The following is a 20,786-nucleotide window of genomic DNA, read 5'->3' as shown; positions in this document are numbered from 1 at the left end:
ATAAGCACATGAAAAGATGTTCAACATCATTAGTCATTAAAGATAGGCAAATTAAAACCACAGTGAGATATAATTACACACCTGTCGGAACAGCTAAAATAAAAAATGACACCACCAAATGCTGGTGAGGATGCAGAAAAACTGCTTCACTCGTACATCGTAGGCAGGATGTAAACTGGTACTATAAAACCATTGGGAAGTTTGTTTTAAAAAAAAAAACAACTAAATATACAACTACCATGTGACCCAATAACTGTCCTATTGTGCATTTATCCCAAATAAATGTAAACTTATGTTCACACAAAAACCCTGTACAGAAGGTTATAGTAGCTTTACTAATAATTGCCAAAAATTGGAGATAAGCCAGATGTCCTTTAATAGATGATTAAGCTACCTACGGTCCACCCACATGAGGGAGTGGTACTCACCCATAAAAAGGGTTGAACTGTCTAGACACACAACAACCTGATGAATCTCCACTGAATTGTGCTGAGTGAAAAAAGCCCGTCCCAGAAGGTCGCACATAGCATGATTCCATTTATAGATATCATTAAAAAAGCAGCATTATTGGAGAACAGATTCATGATAGCCAGGAGTTAGGGATGCATGCGGCGCGGTGGGGGGAGGTGCTGACTATAATGGGACAGCCCAAGGAAGCTTATGGTGGCAAAAAGTTCTGTATCTTGATTGTGATTGTGGCTACATAACACTACACACATGATAAAACTGCACGCACACACACGCACGTACACACAAGTGCATGTAAAAATAGATATTATTATCCTATCCTGCAGATGGGGAAACAGAGGCTTGGAAAGGTTCAGCCACGAGCCCCAGAGCCTCTGTCTCTCCAGAGCACATGCCCATGACCACTCTGCCTCACTCCCTCTGCCCTTGCAGGCCACACCAGACAGCAGACAGAGGACAGGGAGACCCCACCTTGACAGCCTGCTGGCAGTAGACTAGCTCCCCTGAGATGGGGCCTGGGAGGGATGAAGCCCACCCAGGCAGGTCTTTTTTCTTTCTTTTTTTTTTTTTTTTGCGGTACGCGGGCCTCTCACTGTTGTGGCCTCTCCCGTTGCGGAGCACAGGCTCCGGACGCGCAGGCTCAGCGGCCATGGCTCACGGGCCCAGCCACTCCGCGGCATGTGGGATCTTCCCGGACCGGGGCACGAACCCGTGTCCCCTGTATTGGCAGGCGGACTCTCAACCACTGCGCCACCAGGGAAGCCCCCCAGGCAGGTCTTGATGGAGAAGGCAGGGGCAGCGTTCCCCTGCTTCTCTTCCGTCTCCACCCGACCTGACCCTGGCACTAGCCCAGTGCCAGCACACAGGGGACGCTCCACACCGCTGTTCCCTTCCTACTCCTTCCTGACTTGAGTCCCCATTGGGTCACCCACCCCTAACCAATGCCATCTCCCCTTTTCCAGAGCTGAACTTCGTCACCCAGTCCCCAGAGCTGGCAAGACATGGGCCCTATTTTCCAAACCCTGACGCCTTTCATTTAACCAGAAGACGTGGAGGGGTGAGTTGGAGACTGGGGTTTTGCTGGAGCTGGAGATGGGGAAGATCTGGAAAGAGAGCACCCTTGCAGGGAGTGCTGATGGAGGGTCTGATAAGCAGGAAAACAGTGTTTGACAGCAGCTGCCTTCCTTCTGCCATTCTAGCAGGGACACTTGAATTATTTATGCACCATTGTGCAGGTGTGGGGAAATCCCCCCACGTGTCTCTGCGTTTGAATAGGGAGAACAGCTAGGAAGCGTAGAAGGAAGGCAGCATCACTGCACACAGTGAACTGAGTCTCAGGTCCCTCGTCAGTAAAATGGGGCGGCAGCAGCATCTCCCTCTTGTCAAGGTCAAGCAAAGATAATCCATGTAAAATGATTAGAAGAGTAGCTGGAACAAAGTAGGTGCTCAATAAATGCTAGTTGCCTAGTGCACGTTAGTTAAATGGGGCAGCCCTCTCTGGGGTCAAAATGCCGCTTAGCCTTCCAGAGCCAGCCCATATTGCAGCTCTGTGAGATTTCTCTGGCTCCTAGCTGGGATTAACCACACCTTCCTCTGTTCTCCCAAAGCCCTTTCTTTGGGCCTCTGTTATTGCCTTGCTCGATCCGCCCTGCGTTATATACCTAAGAACCTCAAAGTCCATGCCTGCTCCCCCAGACCCACCCCTGTCAGGGAACAGAGGTCACACTGCTCATCTTTGAGCATCAGAAGCAACTTACCTTCCGAAAGAACAGCCTCTGAGCTAGAGCTCAGAGTCAGGATCTCAGCTGACCTTCCCAGAAGGTGTCGTCAGCCCTTTCACAGGTGAGAACACTGAGACCCAGAGAGAAGTAACTTTCAGCCAGGAGCTGGGAGAGCCAGGGTGCAACTCAGAGATTCTGAGCTCACTTTCTATTACCCTACCCTGCCGGCATCGAGGAAGATGAGTGACTCCAGACCCACATAAGGGAGGAAGCAGACAGGCAGACCAGCTGCATGCCTCTCTCCTCAGCCCTCAGAGATCACCCAGATCTCTTACCATGCCGAAGTTTTGTTTCTTGCCCAAGCACTTTGGGACTAACCAGGTTGTCTCCAAACACATTACATAATTGTGCACATATTTATTTAATGCCATCTCTTGAATATTAAACAATCGGTAATTCGGAACAGAAACACGGGCGTCTAAACCCAGCAGCTTTTGACAGGTGTGGGTGGGGAAGGAGGTTGAGGAGAGCCATCTATGAGCCATTACGGGGTAAAGAGGTGACACCCCCCTCCTCCTCCCAAGATGGGTTGAAAGGCTTCCCAGGTTTATGGTTGGCAAAAACGTCGTGGAATTTTCACCATTGGGGTTCCACCTCTTTTATTATATAACAACAAAGATGCATTAGCTCTTCCCTAAAGGATGCCTGGAGCCGGGGCTTGGCCACCTGTTTATCTGTTTATGAGTGTTTACTGAGCATCCTCTGTGTGCAGTCTCTGTTACACTCTGATTCACCCTTGGGGTGCCTTCGAGTATGAAACACATGAGACTTGGTCCTCATACAGGAGACCAAATAAATACAGAAGATGGCTTCTGGGCGTGGTAAGCACTGTGAAGAAAACAAAACAGGGCTGCAGGGTGGGGACCGGCGGGCAGTCCCTGAGGAGGGGACTTCTGACCAGAGGTCCCGATGGGAGAAGCAGCCAGCCATGCAGAGGTCAGGGTGGTGGGGAGAGCATTCCAGGCGGATGGGGACGGGGGCAAGGAGCAAGTGGCCCTGGTGGGGTTGAGGAAGAGCGAGAAAGGCAGTGGGCTGGGGAGGGGTGAGTGAGGGCCCCATGTAGGCTACTCAGGCAGAGGGATACCCCTCTGCCAGAATTGTTGGGGCCAGACCGAGAGGGCCCCCATGAGGAATTGGAATTGCAGTCTGTGTGCAGCGGCAAAGCTGTTGGAGGGCTCTAGCAATCTGTTGAATGTTAGGAAGACATCTTTCTGCATCTGGGAGAGGACTGGGAGGTGGCAGGCATGCAGGGAAGAGCGGGGTCGAGGTTCTAGGGCTGGAGTGCTGGGGGTGGGCAGGGAGACTCCAGGGAAGGCACAGGAGGGGCTGACCGGGCCCCAAATGCTAAAGGATCTGTCCAAGGTGTTTCTCCCAGGGCAGCTGTGGAGGGCCTGGCCTGAGCCTGCAGGAATCACAGTAACTCTGATATTGATGATAATAATAGTACCTAGGATTTACTAAGCACTTACTGGCTGTGAGCCAGACATTGGGCCGAGCCCCTCATCCTCACCAGCAGCCTGTGATATATGTACGTTCATTATCTCCATTTCACAGAAGAGGGAGGGGACCAAGGCGCAGAGTGGTGAAGTGAAATGCCCAGGGTTGCTCAGCGAGTTAGTAGCAAAGGTGGGATTTGAACCTCGTCCATCTGACTCCGCACGTATGGCCCTCAGTCCATGCTGGCTGAATGAACTGATAACAATAACAGCAATAGCAATAATGAGAGCAGTCACTTAACTATGGTGCTGGCTATGTGCCCGGCCCTACTCTAAGTGCTTTAAAAAAACACTAATCGTTTCGCCTTCACAACAGCCCATGAGGCAGGCACGACCATTATCCCCATTTTACAGAAGGAGAAACTGAAGCATGGAGCTTACCCTAGCCAGGATTTGAAACCGGGAGTTCTGGCTCCAGAGTCCAGGCTTTTAGCAAAATGCAGTGTAAGTTGGGGGAAGTGGACCACCTACGATCTGACTTGGCGCCATCTGCATTTCCAAGTCTGGGGCCAGGCCCCAGGCCTGTGGGTGGGGCAGGCCCTCCGGGAGCCTGTGGGAGACCACGAAGGGCTGAGCTGTCCCCCACAGAGCCTGCTGGCTCCTCAGTGGCCAAAGCAGAAGGCCTCCCAGAGCCTGGCCCTCCTATAGCTGCCAAGATGAGCCAGTGCGGCCTGAGCAGAGAAAGTCCTTGACAACAGAATGGAGAAATCCCACCACTCTCTTTGCCGACAGGCACGTACAGAGAGAAGTGAACCGAGAGGGGTTCATCAAGCCAGAGAACGTCCATGGGAAATGTTTACTCCAAGTCTGTTCAGGAACAACCCCCAAAACAGTCCCAGTGGAACCTCTTTTAAGTAAAAACTACAGGCATCGTTCCCTATAAATCAATCCAACGCAGAGTTTCCACATCAGAGCAACATATTAGGCCGTCGTAACTAAGGCCAGTTTACAAGTAAGTCAGCCGTCCTTCAGAGGTGGACGGTAATTCCCATCTGAGGGGCAGTGCTGGGGCCGGGGAACAATGCATGCGAAAGTGCTGTGTGAAAGGTGGAAACTTACACACATAAGGGCTTTTAAAGATTCGCCGATTCGTAAACATCTCATCCTTTCCTTGCATCCTGTTCTCCTCAATGAGAGAACAGAGAAAAACATGGGCCCATGCCCTGGCCAGTCTGCCCAAGAGTCTGCAATACCAGGGATGGAGCAGAGAGGCTGGGGCAACGCACCCCAAGCCCCGGAAACTCCTCAAAACAGGTTCTGTATTGGGGAGGTGGGCGTGGCAGACGACCAAGCTCCACGGCTCTCCTGCGGGTTTCAGGTCCTGACCATGCAATCCTTGGCAAGGCGTTTAAATTTCTGCCACTGCAGTTTTATGTCTTTAAAATGGGAGTAAGAAGCCCTCCCTCTTGAGACTGTTGGAAGGATTAAGTGGGAGAGGACATCTCAGGGCATGGAGTGTCACCTGCTGCTCAGTGGGTCTCTGCCCCCGGCGGCCCCAGTGGGAACGGTTGCCTCAGGTGTGAGGACCCCGGACCCCTTCCCACTGGAAGCACATCAGTTTCTCTGAACCGTACAAACACTGGGAACACGTTGCCACCTGTGTTAGTTTGCTGGGGCTCTTGTGACAAAGCACCACAAGCTGGGTGGCTTAAATTAGCAGACGTTTAGCGTCTCACAGACCTGGAGACTGGAAGTCTGGCATCACGGGGTCGATTCCTTTTGAGGGCCGGGAGGGAGACTCTGTTCCCGGCCTCCCCTGCAGCTTCTAGTGGTTGGAAGGTTCATGATCCTTGATGATCCTTGGCTTGTGGATGCATTACCCCATCCCCACCTGCACATCATCTTCCCTCTCTGCTTGTCTATCTCTGTGTCCAAATTTCCCCTTTATAAGGACACCAGTCCTGTAGGGGCAGGGTTCACCCTAATAACCCTCTCTTAACGTGCTTACCTCTGAAAAGACCCTATTTCCAAATGAGGTCATATTCACAGGTACTGGGAGTTAGGACTTCAACATCCCTTTTGGGGGACACACAACACCCTCCTAATTGTTTGAAGCAGACTCTGAATGGGCTCCAGGTTCATTCACGACATTTCTGAAATAGGCTCAAAGAACATTTTACATCATTTTCTAAAAGAACGGTGTCCTCAAAATCACTGACTCCTTAGCTTCCAGTAGATCCCTCATGAACACTTGGCCTTAACACACCCCAGTCTGGCTCTCTCAGCCATTATCTTATATGAAGAGCAAGTGGGTTTGAACCCAAGCCCTTGGTCAGCCCTGACTGTGAAATGGACTCCAGGAACATGGGAAGCCATGGTCCCAGCTGTTGATGCGGTCACAGGGGAAGGCCACAGGACAGATAGGAGTGCACCAGGGTCCTTCCCAGCAATGATCTTCTAGAGGTGAGGGGAAGAGGCTTCCTTCCCGGGAAGGAAGCCTTTGTCTCCTTGCAGGTGGACATGAGTGCTCCCAGGACCACAAGAGAACCCTCACCTGCTCTTTCCGTGGTCAGATAACTAATCAGTCACTCAACTGTCATTCTGGGATGAGACCCACTCCTGGGCCTCTGTGTACACAGGAAGTGCAGGGGAACCCCGAGCCCATCATCCCCACGGCACCCCCAGCCCGGGTCCCTGGAGAGTGAGGGGTCAGTAGTAGACCCCACCTTCTTGCCTGATCTCCATTCTTAAAATAAGCTCCCCCACCTTGAATATTGGAGGTGCCCACTTCACTTGCACTGAGAGCCAGGAATCCGTTTCCAAACGCGCCGTGACTGGGTAGGAGTGCCCTGGACTCGGCGCAAGCAGGCCTGGGTGCTGGGCCGAGTCCCAACGCTGCCAGTCTGAGCTCTCTGATCCCAGGTGAATCTTGCACTTTTCCAGTCTCAGCTTCCCATGTACAAAGTGGAGATGGTTCCTACCTCACGAGTGAGGGCCATCTCTAAAGGGCTCGTGCAGTGCTGGGCATCCAGTCGGCATGCTCCCTCTTCTCTCCCTGGGCTTCAGTTTCTTCCCCTGCCAGCAGGGCTGTTGGACCAAACGGGCTCTGGCAAGCTCCATGTGGCTCTTGGGGTGTCCTCCAGGGAGTCCAGCGTCTGGCCGGGCAGAAGAAACCTCCCAGCCCATAGGCCTGCTCTGCCAGGAGCTCACTGAGTGAGCTGGGGCAACTGCTCCCCACTGCTCACAGGCCTGCTGGCTCAGGGTGACCGTGGCGAGGTTCCTGGAGACTCTGACCTCATGCAGCCATCCAGAGGTCTGAGTTTGTGCCTCACCAGGTGCCCTAAATTCTCATACCCCATTCCTTTCTTGGCCATCTCAAAGGCTCTGAGAATGCCAGTCAGATGCTCCCTACCCATCTCCAGGTACCCAGGCCACCTCCGGCATGCTGGAGGCAAAAGCATCTTCATGGGGACACCGCCCAGCGCCTCGCACATGCCATGTCCTGTGCTCGGCACCCGACAAGTACTTGTGCAGCTGAATGTATTATGGGATCCGCTCACCCAGGTTGAAGTCCAGGGGGCAGAATGTTTTACCCCTTCTGGGGGAGGGAGGTAAATGTCCCAGGGACATTTCTATTCTCAGAGTGGAGCCGCAGTAGAAGAAGATGCATAACAGAAGCCACTAGTGCACTCGTGGTGGGCTTGTGGGCAGGAAGGCTAGGGGTGGGCTGCCTTCAAGTCAGCCTTTCTCTGCAACTCTTGCTGTGGAGTGAGGTCTGACCCTGAGCCTTGAGATGGTACTGTTGGTGCCTTTTCACTGCCTCTGGGGGAATTCTGCTCACCGCACTGCACCAAGGTGAGAATGAAACAAGAAAATAGGTAGGAAGTAGCGTGGGCACGTGGCGTGGTAGAGAGAGCATGGACATTGGGTTCATACCTGGCCCTGCTGGGTGACCTTGAGCAAGTGACCTCCCCTCTCTGGGCCTTAGCTGACTGATCTAGAAACAGGTCACAGTGTTGTCATGAGGACCAAAGGCGCTTCTGTAGGCCACGTGCCCACCCCAGCCTCTCCCCCGCCACACCCCCAACCCCACCAGCTGATTGCATGACAGGCCTTGCCCCCCTTTGCGGGGCTCCTGGCATCATGCAGACAGGCCAGATGCCCAACGTCAGGTGCCAAGAGCAGAACCCCCTGGGCCCGGTCTGGGAGGGGTCCTGCCCTCCGGGTCTGTCCTTTCACTTGGTCGACGCTGGGTGCTGGCAGCTGCAGTAGCAGAAGCACTGTGCTCAGGCTTGGAAAGACCAGACAGTGTCAGTCACTCAGTGTGGGGCCCTTTCCTCTCTGTGCCTCAATTTGCCTGTCTGTAGACTGGGCGCAGCACCCCCTGCCTCAGGGGCTGGCATGGGGGCTACTGAGGTTACCAATATGCAAGGGCCTGGTAGGTAATTGCTCAAAACTATTTGCTGCGTCAGAGTCCAATGGGGTCAAAGGCCACTGGGGTCCCAGGCATTCCTGAGCTCCCTCAGGCCTCACTCTCAGCCTTGGCCTGCCTGGGGTCGAGGGTGCCCCCTCCCCAGGGTCAGCGGGAGAAATAAGAAGGGACCTGCCTTCCCTTCAGTAGGGAAGAACAATAAAAACTTGTAGCATCTTATTGTTAGAAGGAACCAAAGAACTCCTCAACAACCCCACCCAATGACTGGTAACTTTTTAAGTTCTTGCTGGTTACCTCCAGGGACAGGGACCTCACTACCTGTTGCGTGACCCAGAGCAGAGACGGCACCCAGTTCACACACCTTGTGCTCAGGCGTTTTATGCATGTATAAACCCAGTGCTCCTTACTCAGGGCATTATGACTTTTAGTTTACACACAATTTTAACCACATGAGTTATCTGATTTCTTAAGCTTAATTGAAGACCCTGCTCGGGTTTCACCTCCCCTGAAACATCCCCAGCAGGACTTCCATCCCCAGGAAAATTAACCACTCACCCTCTGTCCCTGCAGCTCTTCAGATACGTCTCTGTTGTAGAATGTATCCTATTGTGTTTTACTTGGCTGTTCAGTTACATCTCTCCCACTAGATCCTAACTCCCTAGAAGGAGTGGGTCAGTGGAAAGAGCTTGCTTGGACCTTAACTCAAATAAGTCTGACCTTCATGCCCTATTCCCTCCTGGCTGTGTGACCCAGAGGAAATGATCTAACCTCTCTGAGCACACGGATCAACGTCAGAGTTTTCATGAGCCTCTCGCCCTCCTTGAGCAGAGTCCAAGTCTTCCTACCCCTGTCTCCCTAGTCCCTGACCCACAGTGGGTGTTGAGTACTTGTTGAGGAGAGGAAGCGCAAGGAGGCCATGGGTACAAGTTATGAGGTGGCAGGGGAGGGAGTTTTTCTGCTGGAAGAGCCAAGAGACAAAACAGTCAGGAAAATAAGATGTGCAGGCCAGACACGTGCAGCAGTCTGGGGCTACTTAGGGAAGGGGCAGCAGAGGGAAACACATCACCACCCAGGAGCCACCCCAGGCAAGCTGCCAGCACTGTGGTCCCTGAACCAACTTTGTTCAACAGGGGAGTGTTCATCTAGTACCTGTGTGACTTAAACTGCCTTTTAAAAAGCAAAAGGCTGAGAAGCAAAGGAAATCGCGAGGGTGACTAAATAATATGTTTGCGACATAGATGTTCTACTGGTTGTCAAATAGGAGCTGTTGTGATCAGCAAAATATCAATTCATGTAAAAGTGAAAAACATAGTCAAGGGCGGGTTCCTCACACCTGAAAGGTTTAAAATAAAACAAACGTCAGCGCGCAAAGGGGAAGATTACAGGAGCTGGGAAGTCCCTCGTGTGGAACTGCTCTTCTCCAGAGATGCTGGAGAAAGTCTGGCTCTCCGTTCGACAGGAAACAGGTGTGTTTTCTTCCTGTTCTCTGTCAGTGGACAGAAGGGAATCGGGCACGCTCTAAGGGAACAAGCGAGGAGTGTCATGGGGCCACGAGACAGGATGAGTGGGGGACTGTGTCACCTTTTTTCCCTTTAGTCTAGAGAGGCTTCCTGGAGGAGGCGAGATCCAGGCTGTTTGGTCCAGGCCCTCCCCACTGCCCCTGGCCTGGCCTCTCCCCAGTGCTCACACACACGTGGCTGCTTCGTTGGAAGCCTCTATGCTCGGGTCTGGCCAGAGGCACATGTGGTGGCTGCCCTTTCCCGACGTTCCCAGGGCCACTCTATACCAGTGACTTGTACAGGGAGTCCTCAGAACAAAAGGACTTCCAGGTAACAGGATTGGAGCCAGGGCACCGCTGATAGGATCAGAAGCCTCAAGTGAACGGTAGCCCAGGAGGAAGCCAGGGCCACAGAGAAGTGCTCACCACCCACACTGCTTTTGGCAGTGGCACTGTTTTGCCGAGCATAGGCGCTGTGGAGGCCGGCCATGCTCCCCCGCCCCTCCCCACCCTGGCCTCCCCCTCTCTGGTCCCAAGACCAGAGAGGGAGGCAGCCCTGCTGGCAGCTGGACCAGGCGCCGTGGCCACCTCACAGGGTATAGCCACAGGCTGCAGACTTCTGTGGTTGCTGTCGGTGCTGAAGCCAAGAGGTCAGAGTGGAGGTTTGTGTCCGTGGCCTGGGATGCAGCGGGGACACCGGGGGATTCGCCACCATCTCTAGCCCAGGTGTGGGTGAGTGGTTCACCGGCACAGCCCGCAGCCCTGGTCTGGCTGGGCCCCTCGGGGTCCTGGGACTCCAGCGCAGGGCGGGCACTGAGACGGAAGCAACTTAGTGCAAGGGGAGGGGCCGCAAGCCTGTGAGTGCTGGGCCGGGAGGGAGGCTGGAGGGCAGGCACGCCCTTTGGAAGTTTATGAGGAGCCCCACGGGGTCAGTCTCTGGCCCTCACTCAGCTCTCTGGGCACCCTTCCTGCGGAGGGCTGCTAACGTGAGCGCGAGAGTGAGATAGCCCAGGTTCAAATCCAGACCCCTGTGTGACTTTGCACATTTACCTCTGCTCTCTGTGCCTCAGTTTCCCACCCTATAAAATGGGAGTGGTGATAGTGGGACCTATTTCTTAAGGCTGTTACGAAGATCGGATAAGATGGTAGATGCAGCCGCATAGCTCTGGGCATCTCCACTGCCCCTGCTACTCCCTGAACAAGGGACCCACCTTCAGAGGGTGCCTGATCAGCGCTGGAAGGAAAATTAGGAGACTCCTTAGGTTATCTGCCTGATTCACAGGTGCAGCTGCAAAGGAGATGATCTAGGTTATAGCCTCAGACTTCAAATCAGACAGACCGGGGTTGGAACCCTGTGTCTGCAAACTTTTCAGCTGGAAGCCTCAGACAAGTTCTTGACCCTCTGACCCCCATTTTTTCATATGTGAAGTGGAGAAAATTATAGGGTCTACTCCATGGGATACTTGCGAGGATGAAATCATGCCTCACACGTAAAAGTTTATCCTGTGCTTCATACTTAAATCGGGAGCCACTATCACCACCACCATCATCACTATTGTTACTATTACTGTTGTTGTCATTGTTGTTGATGATGATGTTTTGAGGAAAGGGAGACTCGGAGAGGGAAAGGGACCTGCCAGCAGTCACACAGCAAGTCAGAGGGCAAGACAGGGTCCAGCCCCGACCTCCTAACCCCCAGTCCCTGTTCTTTCTGCTTCCCTCACCATCTCATTGAACCTCATTGGTCTTCGCCGCCTCTCAGCACATCCTGCCTAGAGCTTGGTTTCCGCTTGCAAGAGGTCACCCTAAAGCATATAAGACCTATCTTTTACTGACCTCATTGCTTCTGGGCACAGTTTGGGGGCACCACCCAAGGGAAGCTGGCATCCCCCAAGATGCTGGGCCAGCAGAGAGCTGGGGCAGGCTATCTTCTCCCCGTGATTTCCTCAGTGCCCCTCCAAAAGCCCACAGCTTCCCGCTGTGCCCAGGGATCCTTGGCCAGGGAGGCCACTGAGGGGGGCAGGATACAGCCTTTGAGGGCAGAACTCCTTGTTTTCCAAGAGGCTCCTTAGGAAGGGAAGGATTGGGACCTCAACTTCCACCAAGGTTTCCTTGGATGTTGAGGACAGATCTGGGGTCACCCTCAGGGGTCTCCTGGTTCCTTAGCTGATCTGGGGCACCTCTGAAGGCTTCCCTCTGTCTCTCCACCTTCTAGCCATCTGAGCTTGGGCCTTCCCTGGCAGGGAGGGACGGAGACACAAGAGGAGGCTGAGGGGGGAGAGGAGAGAGAGGACGGAGTTTGCTTTAAGGAGAAAGAAGAGTTATGTACTTGTTTTAATAATATAAATATTACATGAGCAATGATAATTATTATGATTCCCATTTATTGAACACTTACTATGCACCAGGCACTGTGCTAAGAACTTTATATATGTTATTTCAATTAATCTTGACCATAGCCTAATCAGGTAGAAAATATCATGATACCCATTTTACAGATGAGTAAACTAGAAGAGACTTATTTATATACCATGTGGTAACTACAGATGCCAAGCAGATGAAATAAAGAAGGATAGATTCTGAGTGAGATAATAGGGAGTGCTGGGGACTGTGGCAAATTGGAGAGAGCCATTCAGTTGTTTTTTTGTGGAGGCATGATACACATACATTAAAGCATGTACACAGCACTGATCTCAAATGTACCATCTGATGATTTTTACACATATTTACACCACCCAGATCAAAATACATGTAGAATATTTCTAGTACCCCGAACATTCCTTCTGAGGCATACAAATTTAATTTTTTTTTTAATTCTGCAAAACGATCACAGCCAAGAGGCACCTAAGGAAGCATGATGACTAAATATAATCTGGGATCCTGGATGGGATCCTGGAAGAGAAAAAGGACTTTAGGTAAAACCTAAAGAAATGTGACTCAAGTATGGACTTGAGTTAATATTAGCATATCAGTATTGATTCATTAATTGTGAAAAATGCACCATAGTAATGTAAGCTGTTGATAATAAAGGGAACTGGACGTGTGGTAGGTGGGAACTCTCTGTACTATTCTTAGCAAATTCTTTGTAAATCTGAAACTGTTCTAAAACAAAAAGTCTATTAAAAAAAAAAAAAGCACTCTTCAGATATTTAAGCAAAATATATCCATGGGCAGGGTCTGGCCTTTGAGCTGCCAGTTTCTGACCTCCAGTGGTCTAATGCCCTTATTTTACAGATGAGGAAACTGAGTCCCCCAAAGGGGAAGGCACTCGTCAGGGCCCCAGAGTAGGTCAGTGGCAGAGCCAGGACTGAAAGGCTGGTCAGTGCTCAGCTGTAAAGGTTGGGGTTTGGGGCGTGGGTTCAGGACTGCCAGGGTCTCCCTGAATCCTGAGTGCCTTGCTGAGGACTCACCCTACAGGAAGCTGCCAGGTGCCACCGGCTTCCCTCTACTGCTTCCCCCTGAGCTCTCCAGGGCTGTCAGTTGGCAACCAGTTCTCCCACTGGCCTCAGCCCCAAAGGGAGTGGTCATGGGCAGTTCCTGTTCTGGGAGCAGGGTGTCGCCTTCCCACTCCCCCCTCCCCAGCCTCGATACACCTGATACATGTCCCCATGGCCAGCACGGGGTCTGAGTTGAGCGTCGGATGGATGGGGAGTGAAGAAATGAAGGGGGGAAGAAATGAATGGAAAGCGTGGATGGTTGGGAGAGAGTGGGGGGAATAAAGGGTGCCAGGAGTGCAGACTCTGCAGCCAGATGGCCTGGGCCTGCCACCTCCAGCCACAGCACCTTGGACAAGTCAACCTCTCTATGCCTCAAATTCCTCATCTGAAAGTGGAGATGATGGTAGCTCCTGTGCCTTACAGGAGTGTGGAGAGGATTAAAGGAGCTGATTGACACGAGGGAGGGAAGTTATAAATATAGGCCAGGAGGGAAGGAGAAATGGGGGAGGGGTGATGATTTCGTTTTCATATTGGGACATGGAAACCTGGATGAAGCCACAGGACTGGCCACTGACCCAGAAAAGGGGTTGGGTAGCTTCACACAGTGGTTAGAGCACAGATTCGGGAGCCAGGCTGCCAGGAATCAAATTCCAAGGCCACCACTTACTAGCCACGTGGCCTTGGGCAAGTGAGTTAACCTCTGTGTGCGCCAGTGTCTTCTCTGTAAAATAGATGTGATAACAGCAGCACTCGCTTCACGAGGTTGTTATGAGAATTAAGTGGTTGTTTGGTATGTGTGTAGCCCGTGGGACTATACCTGGTATGTTTAAAACAACCTCTGGCATATAACAAGTATTTGTTAAATACCTGGGAGAGGTTTTGTACCAGAAACCCACTCCTCTCTCTGGAAGGCACTGACTCTTGCCAGAGATCGAGGTCCAGGCGTTATAAATTCTCTTACCTCCTGAACCCAGGCAGGAAACTGCCCTTCACGAAGCCAGATGGGGTGAGGGCCGAACTGCTGACCAGTTGCCCATCTATATGGCCTCACCTACTCCAGCCAACCCCGGGGTGAGCAGCATTTCTCATATTTTAAGAGAAGCCAGAAATCTGGATTCTGCACAATTCCCCAATTTTTAAACATTGGCTCTTAGTTCAACTTTATTTTAAGCTCTGAGTAAAACAAACAAATTTATTTTAAGCTGGCTGCTCTCCCAAACAGTTGATTTGCAGCTTCCACCCCAGTCTAGCCCTGCCAGTTTGCTTTCTTGTATTATTTTTTTCCTGCATTTTAGAGAAAAGGAAACTGAGGCACAGAGAGAAATGCTTGGACCTGTGTGTCTGACTTTTTATTGGAGGCAAGAAGCAATCTCCTAGTTTCCCTCTCCCGGCTGCAAGCGACACGGGGTCCCCGGGGAATCCACCAGGCTTTGCAGCAGGTGAGGGAGGGAGACTTGAGGGGGAATTTTCCCCTCCGCCTGGGTTCTTCCAGTAGCGTATTTGAAATACGATGTTTGCTGACCAGATGCCATCTGCGCCATGCGTCAGGGGTGCAGCTGATATGAAGCAGAGTTTCCCCACTTCCAAAGCCTTAACAAAGATTAGGGATGCTGGGACCCCCAGCGTCACTTCCAGCACTGGCGCAGCAGATGGGAGGCCACGATTCCAAGGGGTTCCTGACCCTCAGTCTGTGGGAAAGAGCTAGCAATAAACTCTATGTAGAGGAAGTCGCCTAAGTGAGAACTAAAGGGGTTGAGGAATGAGGGGAGGCATGTTCTGGAGGGATTTTTTTGTTGTTTTTTTTTTTGCAAGAGGGTTAATTTACAGACCTGTCCTACTCTGAACGTGAGTTGTTTTTTCTTTTCTGTTGAAAAACTGCTCTTTGGTTCCCATTTACTTAACCTGCCTGTGCCTCCGTTTCCTCATCTGTAAAATGGGGATAAACATTGTACTAACCTCCTGCAGCTTACGACGAGGATGCAGTAAGACAGCGTGTGCCGAGGATTAAGCAATAAAAACCAGTGTGGTTGTCATTGTCGGCTGCAGCCCGCCTCCCTGTCTGCACAGGTGGGGACTTGAGGAGCTGTGGCTCTTGGCCTTTCTTCCCCCTGACTCTCTACGTGTTTGTGATCTTAGCTTTGTCTGGAGACCTACCAGCTGTGGAGTGCCTCTCATAGGTCAGCTTCTATGCTAGACCCTCCCACCCATTTTCTCTTCCTTAACCCTCAGAGCAACACTGGGAAGCCAACACCATCATCAGCTTTGCAGATGAAGAACCTGAGGCTTTCAGAGGAAACATGACTTATCCAAGGTCACACCCACAGGGGGACCTGACCTTGAGCACCCCCTGTGACCTTCCTGAGCCTCTAGCTTCCTCATCTGTAAAAGGAGGTTCAGGACACCCACCCCAGGGCTGCTCTGAGGACCTATGAGGTAATGACTTGGAAAGCGCACTGTCAGCTGCAAATCCCAGCCAAATGGGCAGCACTGATGTGAGTCCTGCAGAGGCCTGATCCCTTTCGGGGTTCAGTGCGCTTTGGCAGCAAGAGCTACAGAGCAAAGTTATTTCAAGTGTCTTTTTCTTGGGTGGGTTCCAAAATGCATCTCCTCTCTCCATCTAACAAGTGCAAAGCTGGCTTCGGCAGGGCCTATGCCTAACGCAGGTAACCTCCGGTGCAATGACCTGGGAGGCGGAAGGAGGTGGGCATGGGGGCCGCAGGGGAGACAGGGTCATGCGGAAGGCCTCAGGCTATGGAGTCCGATAGACATGAGATGAAATCCCCGCTCTTCCACTTCCTAGCTGGGTGACCTTGAACCTGCTATTCAACCTCTCTGAGCCGCACACAGAGTATTGTTATGACGGGGGGTCGGGGTGGTGTGGTGCTGAGCACGGCTGCTGCGAAGCATGAGGATCCACAGACATCCAGCGAGACAAGTGCCAGGTCCCAGGCTGGGGCAGCGGACCTTGCAGAGGGCGGGGGGCTAGAGAGAAACCAGCCCCAGGGCCGGGGGAGAAGGGTTCCTGCTGAACCTGGGAAGGGAACACGGGTCAAGCAGGATTTAGCAGGACACACACCGGGAAGGCACGCCAGCCAAGTAGGTCCTAGCGGCGCATGTACACTGGCCCATGAGGAGCTGGAGGGCAGGCACCGTGTACTCTTCGTCCCTGTGGCCTGGCTCCCGACCAGTGCACGGACTAGATTTTAAAAACTGAATTTAGCATCCACGTTCCTTTCTGCCTCAAATCCTCCTTGTCCTTCAGTCTCCAACCCCACCACCCGCCTCTGTGAAGTATAGAAGAACACAGGCTCCGGTATCGGACAGATTGGGATTCAAATCCAAACTTTGCCCTTTCTGGCTGAGTAGCCTTGGGCAAATCACCTCCCCTTTCTGACCCTCAGTTTCGTCTTCTGTCAGTGAGCTAACACTGCCCCTCCCCCCAGCAGAGTTACTGTAGGAGAGGATGTAGATGAAAGCACCTCGCATGGGCCCTGACACAGAGCAGGCATTCCAACAGTGGCACTGCTGCCGTTCCTTCCAAGTGTAGCCCGGGGCCACCTCTGGCTCCTCTGTTCTCCCCAAGGCAGACTGAACTCCCCAAGGAGTTCACGATTTGTCTTTACATCTCAGATGACAGGAGACAAGCACCTAGGCTGTATACCTCAGTGAAGAGTAAGTGTCACCCCCATTCCCACAGTCTCTTTACATGATTTCCACACTGCTCCTATGTTGATTGGACATGGTGGGCTTAGTAACATCCATAAAACACCTCGCAAATGAGCATCAGAAGGCAGATCGCTGGGATGAAGGGATAAACCACCCTCAGGGACTAAAACGCCATCCTCTAGCTGTGAGAATGTACAGGTTCATTAGTGTCTCTGAAAGTTCTCATGTTGAAAGCTCATGAATGAAGGGCTTTCTGGCCCCAGATCCCATGTCTTATTCCCGAGGATCGCCTGGAAACCCTGTGCCGTTGCTCAGCTGACTATTTATGGGTGCCTGTCTGGGACCTCCTGGTCACGCTGCGTTCCTGAAAGGGGGCCCTGGCTCTGATCCCTGCGGCAGGAATCCCACTAAGGTGGGGCTGGTGGGGTCTGGGCCCGTAGAAGGGTCCCCTGCCCATCTGGGATGTGTGTGCCCTTGAAGCCTGAAGCCTGTCTGTGCCTGGCTCACACCCACTTACCCTACATGCAGTGCAGGCCCTGTTCTGGGAGCCTCCTCCTCAGAACTGGAAACGGGGTTCCCCCTGCTATTAGCTGGGAAATCCTGCTTTAACACCCAGCCCTGTCGCAGCATCTCCACGGCCCTCGGCAAGGGCCTCGGAGAGATTGTCTGCAGCAGCGTGGTCTCACTGCCACCCCCTGAGCCCCTGGTGACGTGGTGCTTACAAGTCATGCGGTTTGGTCCAACATAATCACAACCTAAAGGAACAGTCCCTAGCCCACTCTTGGCCCCTCCGGCCCATCTCTTCTTCCGTGTTACTTAGGATTTCTCTCCACTCACCTCCCACGGGCACGGAGGGGTTCACCGCCGGTGCAGGACCGGGCGTCTGAGCTTAAAGCTGGCCCCCAGCCCCCTTACCGCCTGCTCCAGTGCTGGCTCCCACACCCGGCCTCTCCCTCTGGGCCCCTGAGCTAATTACGGGCTTACCTCAATGATTCTACGGAAAAGCTAACTAAATCAGGGTCGGCCATCAATTTTCCGGCTAAGGACAGGCAGCCCGACCCCTCCTTCTCCGTTCCAGGATTCTGAAGCCCTGGCTGCAGCTTCGCTTGAGTCTGAGAACAGAGTTTATCTCTTAGGGCTGATGTGAGGAACAGCAGCAAGACGGGACATTTCCCTCGCTGCCCCTCTGCCCCGTGTCGGGGTGACCATGTGGGAGCAGGTAGGGGGCTTGAAGGACTGGGGTGCAGCCAGATGTGAGCTGCTCGGGGAAGGTGTGTGAGGAGATGAAGCAGGTGACAACCTCTCACATGCAACATATAAAGCAGCCAGCGTGGCGCAGGGGCTGAGCCAATGTTTGTTGAATGAAGGAGTGACTACAAAGCGCCTGGCCCAGTGCCGCTTACAGAGTAAAACACTGAACGATGTTCATTCTCTTGTCCTTCCTGGAATTCCCATTTGTAACTATAAATATTCATAGGACAAGGTGGCTAAGTTCCTAAAACCTTTATGTGAATACGTTTATTGCACATGTTTCCCCTTTGAAATGTGAGGGCAAGAAAGGTCAGGGATGGCTGGGGGCAGTGGGGGTGGGAACTGAGGGCTCTGCTGCCACCGCCTGGCTTCCTTTATCTGGGACTCAGCATCCCCTCTGTAAGGAGGGGTGCCTTGATACGAGTCCCACCTGTGATTTTCAGCCCCTCCCTGCTTTGTCCCCTCATTCGCCGTGGCCTCCTAACCTCCTCGCTGGGGCTGATGTCCGCAGCCAGCACGTGGCCGTCGTTATTTGTTTACTCAGTGCCCACTTGATTGCAGGCAATGAGTGACATGCCTTAACTAATTAAGGAGACCCCGAAGGCAGGGAACACATGGGGGCTGAGGACCCACTCTGTGTGCCAGGTTCAGCAGAGCACTCAGGACACAGGCTGTGGAGTCTGATTTGAATCCCAGCTAGCTGTGTGACCTTCGGCAAGTCACCTAACCTTTCTGTGCCTCAGTTTTCTCCTCTGCAAAATGGGCGTGATAGTAATAGTATCTCTCTCATAAGGTGGTTGTAAGAATTAAGTGAGTTCATACGTGCCAAGTACTCAGAACAGGGCCTAGAATGTAGTTGGCGCTCCCTAAGCATTAACCATTACTCGTATTTCAGAACTAGGAGCTCACTGATTCCTCACCAAAGCCTGGCCTGTACGACGGCTCCCGTTTTACAGATGAGGTTTGGGGAGCAGGAACCACTTGGCCCCGGTTACCCAGAATGAAATTGCGGCTCCACTGCTCTCTCTCAAAGAGGAGGGTCTGGCAGTGCCTGTCAGGACAAGCAGGGCTGGGGCGGCACAGAGGTGGCGAGAGAAGAGCTGGGCCTCCCTCAGAGGCGCGAGCTGAGTCCGGAGGTGGCTATAAATACAAGAGGCGAGGGGCTTTCTAACTAGGCCAGGAATGTGTGTTAATCATTGAGGTCAGCCGGGCCGCGGCAGCTCTTGGCTGGAAAAGGGTGTATCCAGGAGCGCGCTCTCCCAGAGAAAGGAGCTGAGGAGGAGGGGGGGGGCGACAGGCAGTGCCCAGCGGGGGGCACGCTGGCACCCGGGCTTTGTCATGGGGCAGGGGCCGACCCCCAGGAAGGCCTCTCCTGCCCCTTGTGAACCTTGCGAAACCCTCCTGTAACCCAGATCAGATCAGCCGCCTCAAACCCACCGGCCGGCCAAGGCCACAGCTGTGGTTCGCAAAGGGCAGACCCGGGCCGCATTCTGGAGAGTGAGCACTTATTTTAATGTGTTTGGGGGGAAAACACAACTGGCAAAGCAAATCCATGATCTCGTGGCTGTGAATGCTTAAGATAATATACTAAGAAGGTATATACGTTTTTTAAAAGGGAGTTGAGTGAAAGAAGGATGTGAAGTGTGTGCTATACCTGTGGAGGCGGCAAGCATCATTCCTGAGGTGTAGGGGCTTCTGGTCCCCAGGCGAGCTGCCAGCCCCCTTGCCGTGGGGTCCCAGTGGCCTCTGCCACTCCCAGCCCACAGCCCAGCCCCGCCCTCCCCAAACAGGCCAGGCACTGGCACCCCACCCCACCTCCACTCTCTCTGTGCCTGTCCCCCTTTCCTGGCAAGGACCAGGAGAAATGAGGCCCTCGCTGGGACCTCCTCCGGGCTGCCCTAGGCCCTTGTCCATCCACGGCCACTCCCTGCCTACATGAGAGTCACCATAGCTGGGACCATGGCTCCCTTGGTGATGGGGAAAGCGAGCTCTGGGTGTTTCTGTCCTCCTGCTATGCCCAGGAGGCAGACACCCGGTCACATTCTGGAGCCGTCACTGCCTGGTGCCAGTCCGTGCACGTGCACTGTCACCCTCGGGGCTCCGTCCCCTCCCTCATCTGTCAGATGGGGTCACCAACTTTCCTAACCTGGGGTTGGTGGGGGGGGGGACGGTGCACGGAGTCAGCGTGCTTACTCCACCTGAAGGCCCACGTCAGCGCTCCACAAACATTGTCCTGATTATTCGCATCATCAGCACAATTGTCATCATCAGGGGCCGATGGACGTTCAGTAAGTGAGTCCACGGGGGTGCAGGGTGGAGGGGAAGGGAATAGGGCATCTTTGCATTTAGGGTCAGGAGAAAGTTCACAGTGCCTACTGGCTCCGCCCCTCTCACTTTGAATACGGGGCAGCTGAGGCCGGCGCTGCAGCCCTGGAACCAAGGCCCAATCTCCTGATGCCCCACCGCCATCTCCCTCCCCAGGCTGGGGGAGGAGGTGACTGAGGCCCCACTCACCTGCCCAGTGAGGCACAGCAGGCCTCCCAAGCTTCCCAGCGAGCCTGGGGAGGAATTCCAGGGGCTGCAGCAGCGGAATTCTCACTTCACCCAGGCAGTGAATCGAAAGCCTCATTCTTTGTAGATTCCTCCCATAGGTGGGAGCAGATGTGACCTTTGTCATTTGTTATTTTTAGCAGAGCAGGCGAAGAATGATAAAAACCTGTACGGAGCTGACTATAAATAACATGCCTGTGGCGTTTTTTTTCTTTAACACATCTAAAAATTGTAGATCTCAACAAGCATTGCCCTTCAGAGCAGAAT

The 20,786-nt window shown here is 53.0% G+C and overlaps 1 protein-coding gene across 1 annotated transcript in view; it reads left to right on the top strand.

The window, feature by feature from the left end:
* The window catches only part of ATP2B2 (ATPase plasma membrane Ca2+ transporting 2), a 346,709-nt gene that overhangs the window by 153,516 nt on the left and 172,407 nt on the right, over positions 1-20,786 (top strand). Inside the window, exon 3 of the mRNA XM_060023054.1 lies at positions 1,431-1,525. The gene's annotated coding sequence lies outside the window, so the exon portion shown is untranslated. The remainder of the gene's footprint in view (positions 1-1,430; positions 1,526-20,786) is intronic.

This window comes from Delphinus delphis, chromosome 10, assembly GCF_949987515.2.
Source record: "Delphinus delphis chromosome 10, mDelDel1.2, whole genome shotgun sequence".
Classification (NCBI taxonomy): Eukaryota; Metazoa; Chordata; class Mammalia; order Artiodactyla; family Delphinidae; genus Delphinus; species Delphinus delphis.
This window is presented reverse-complemented; position numbering and strand designations above follow the sequence as displayed.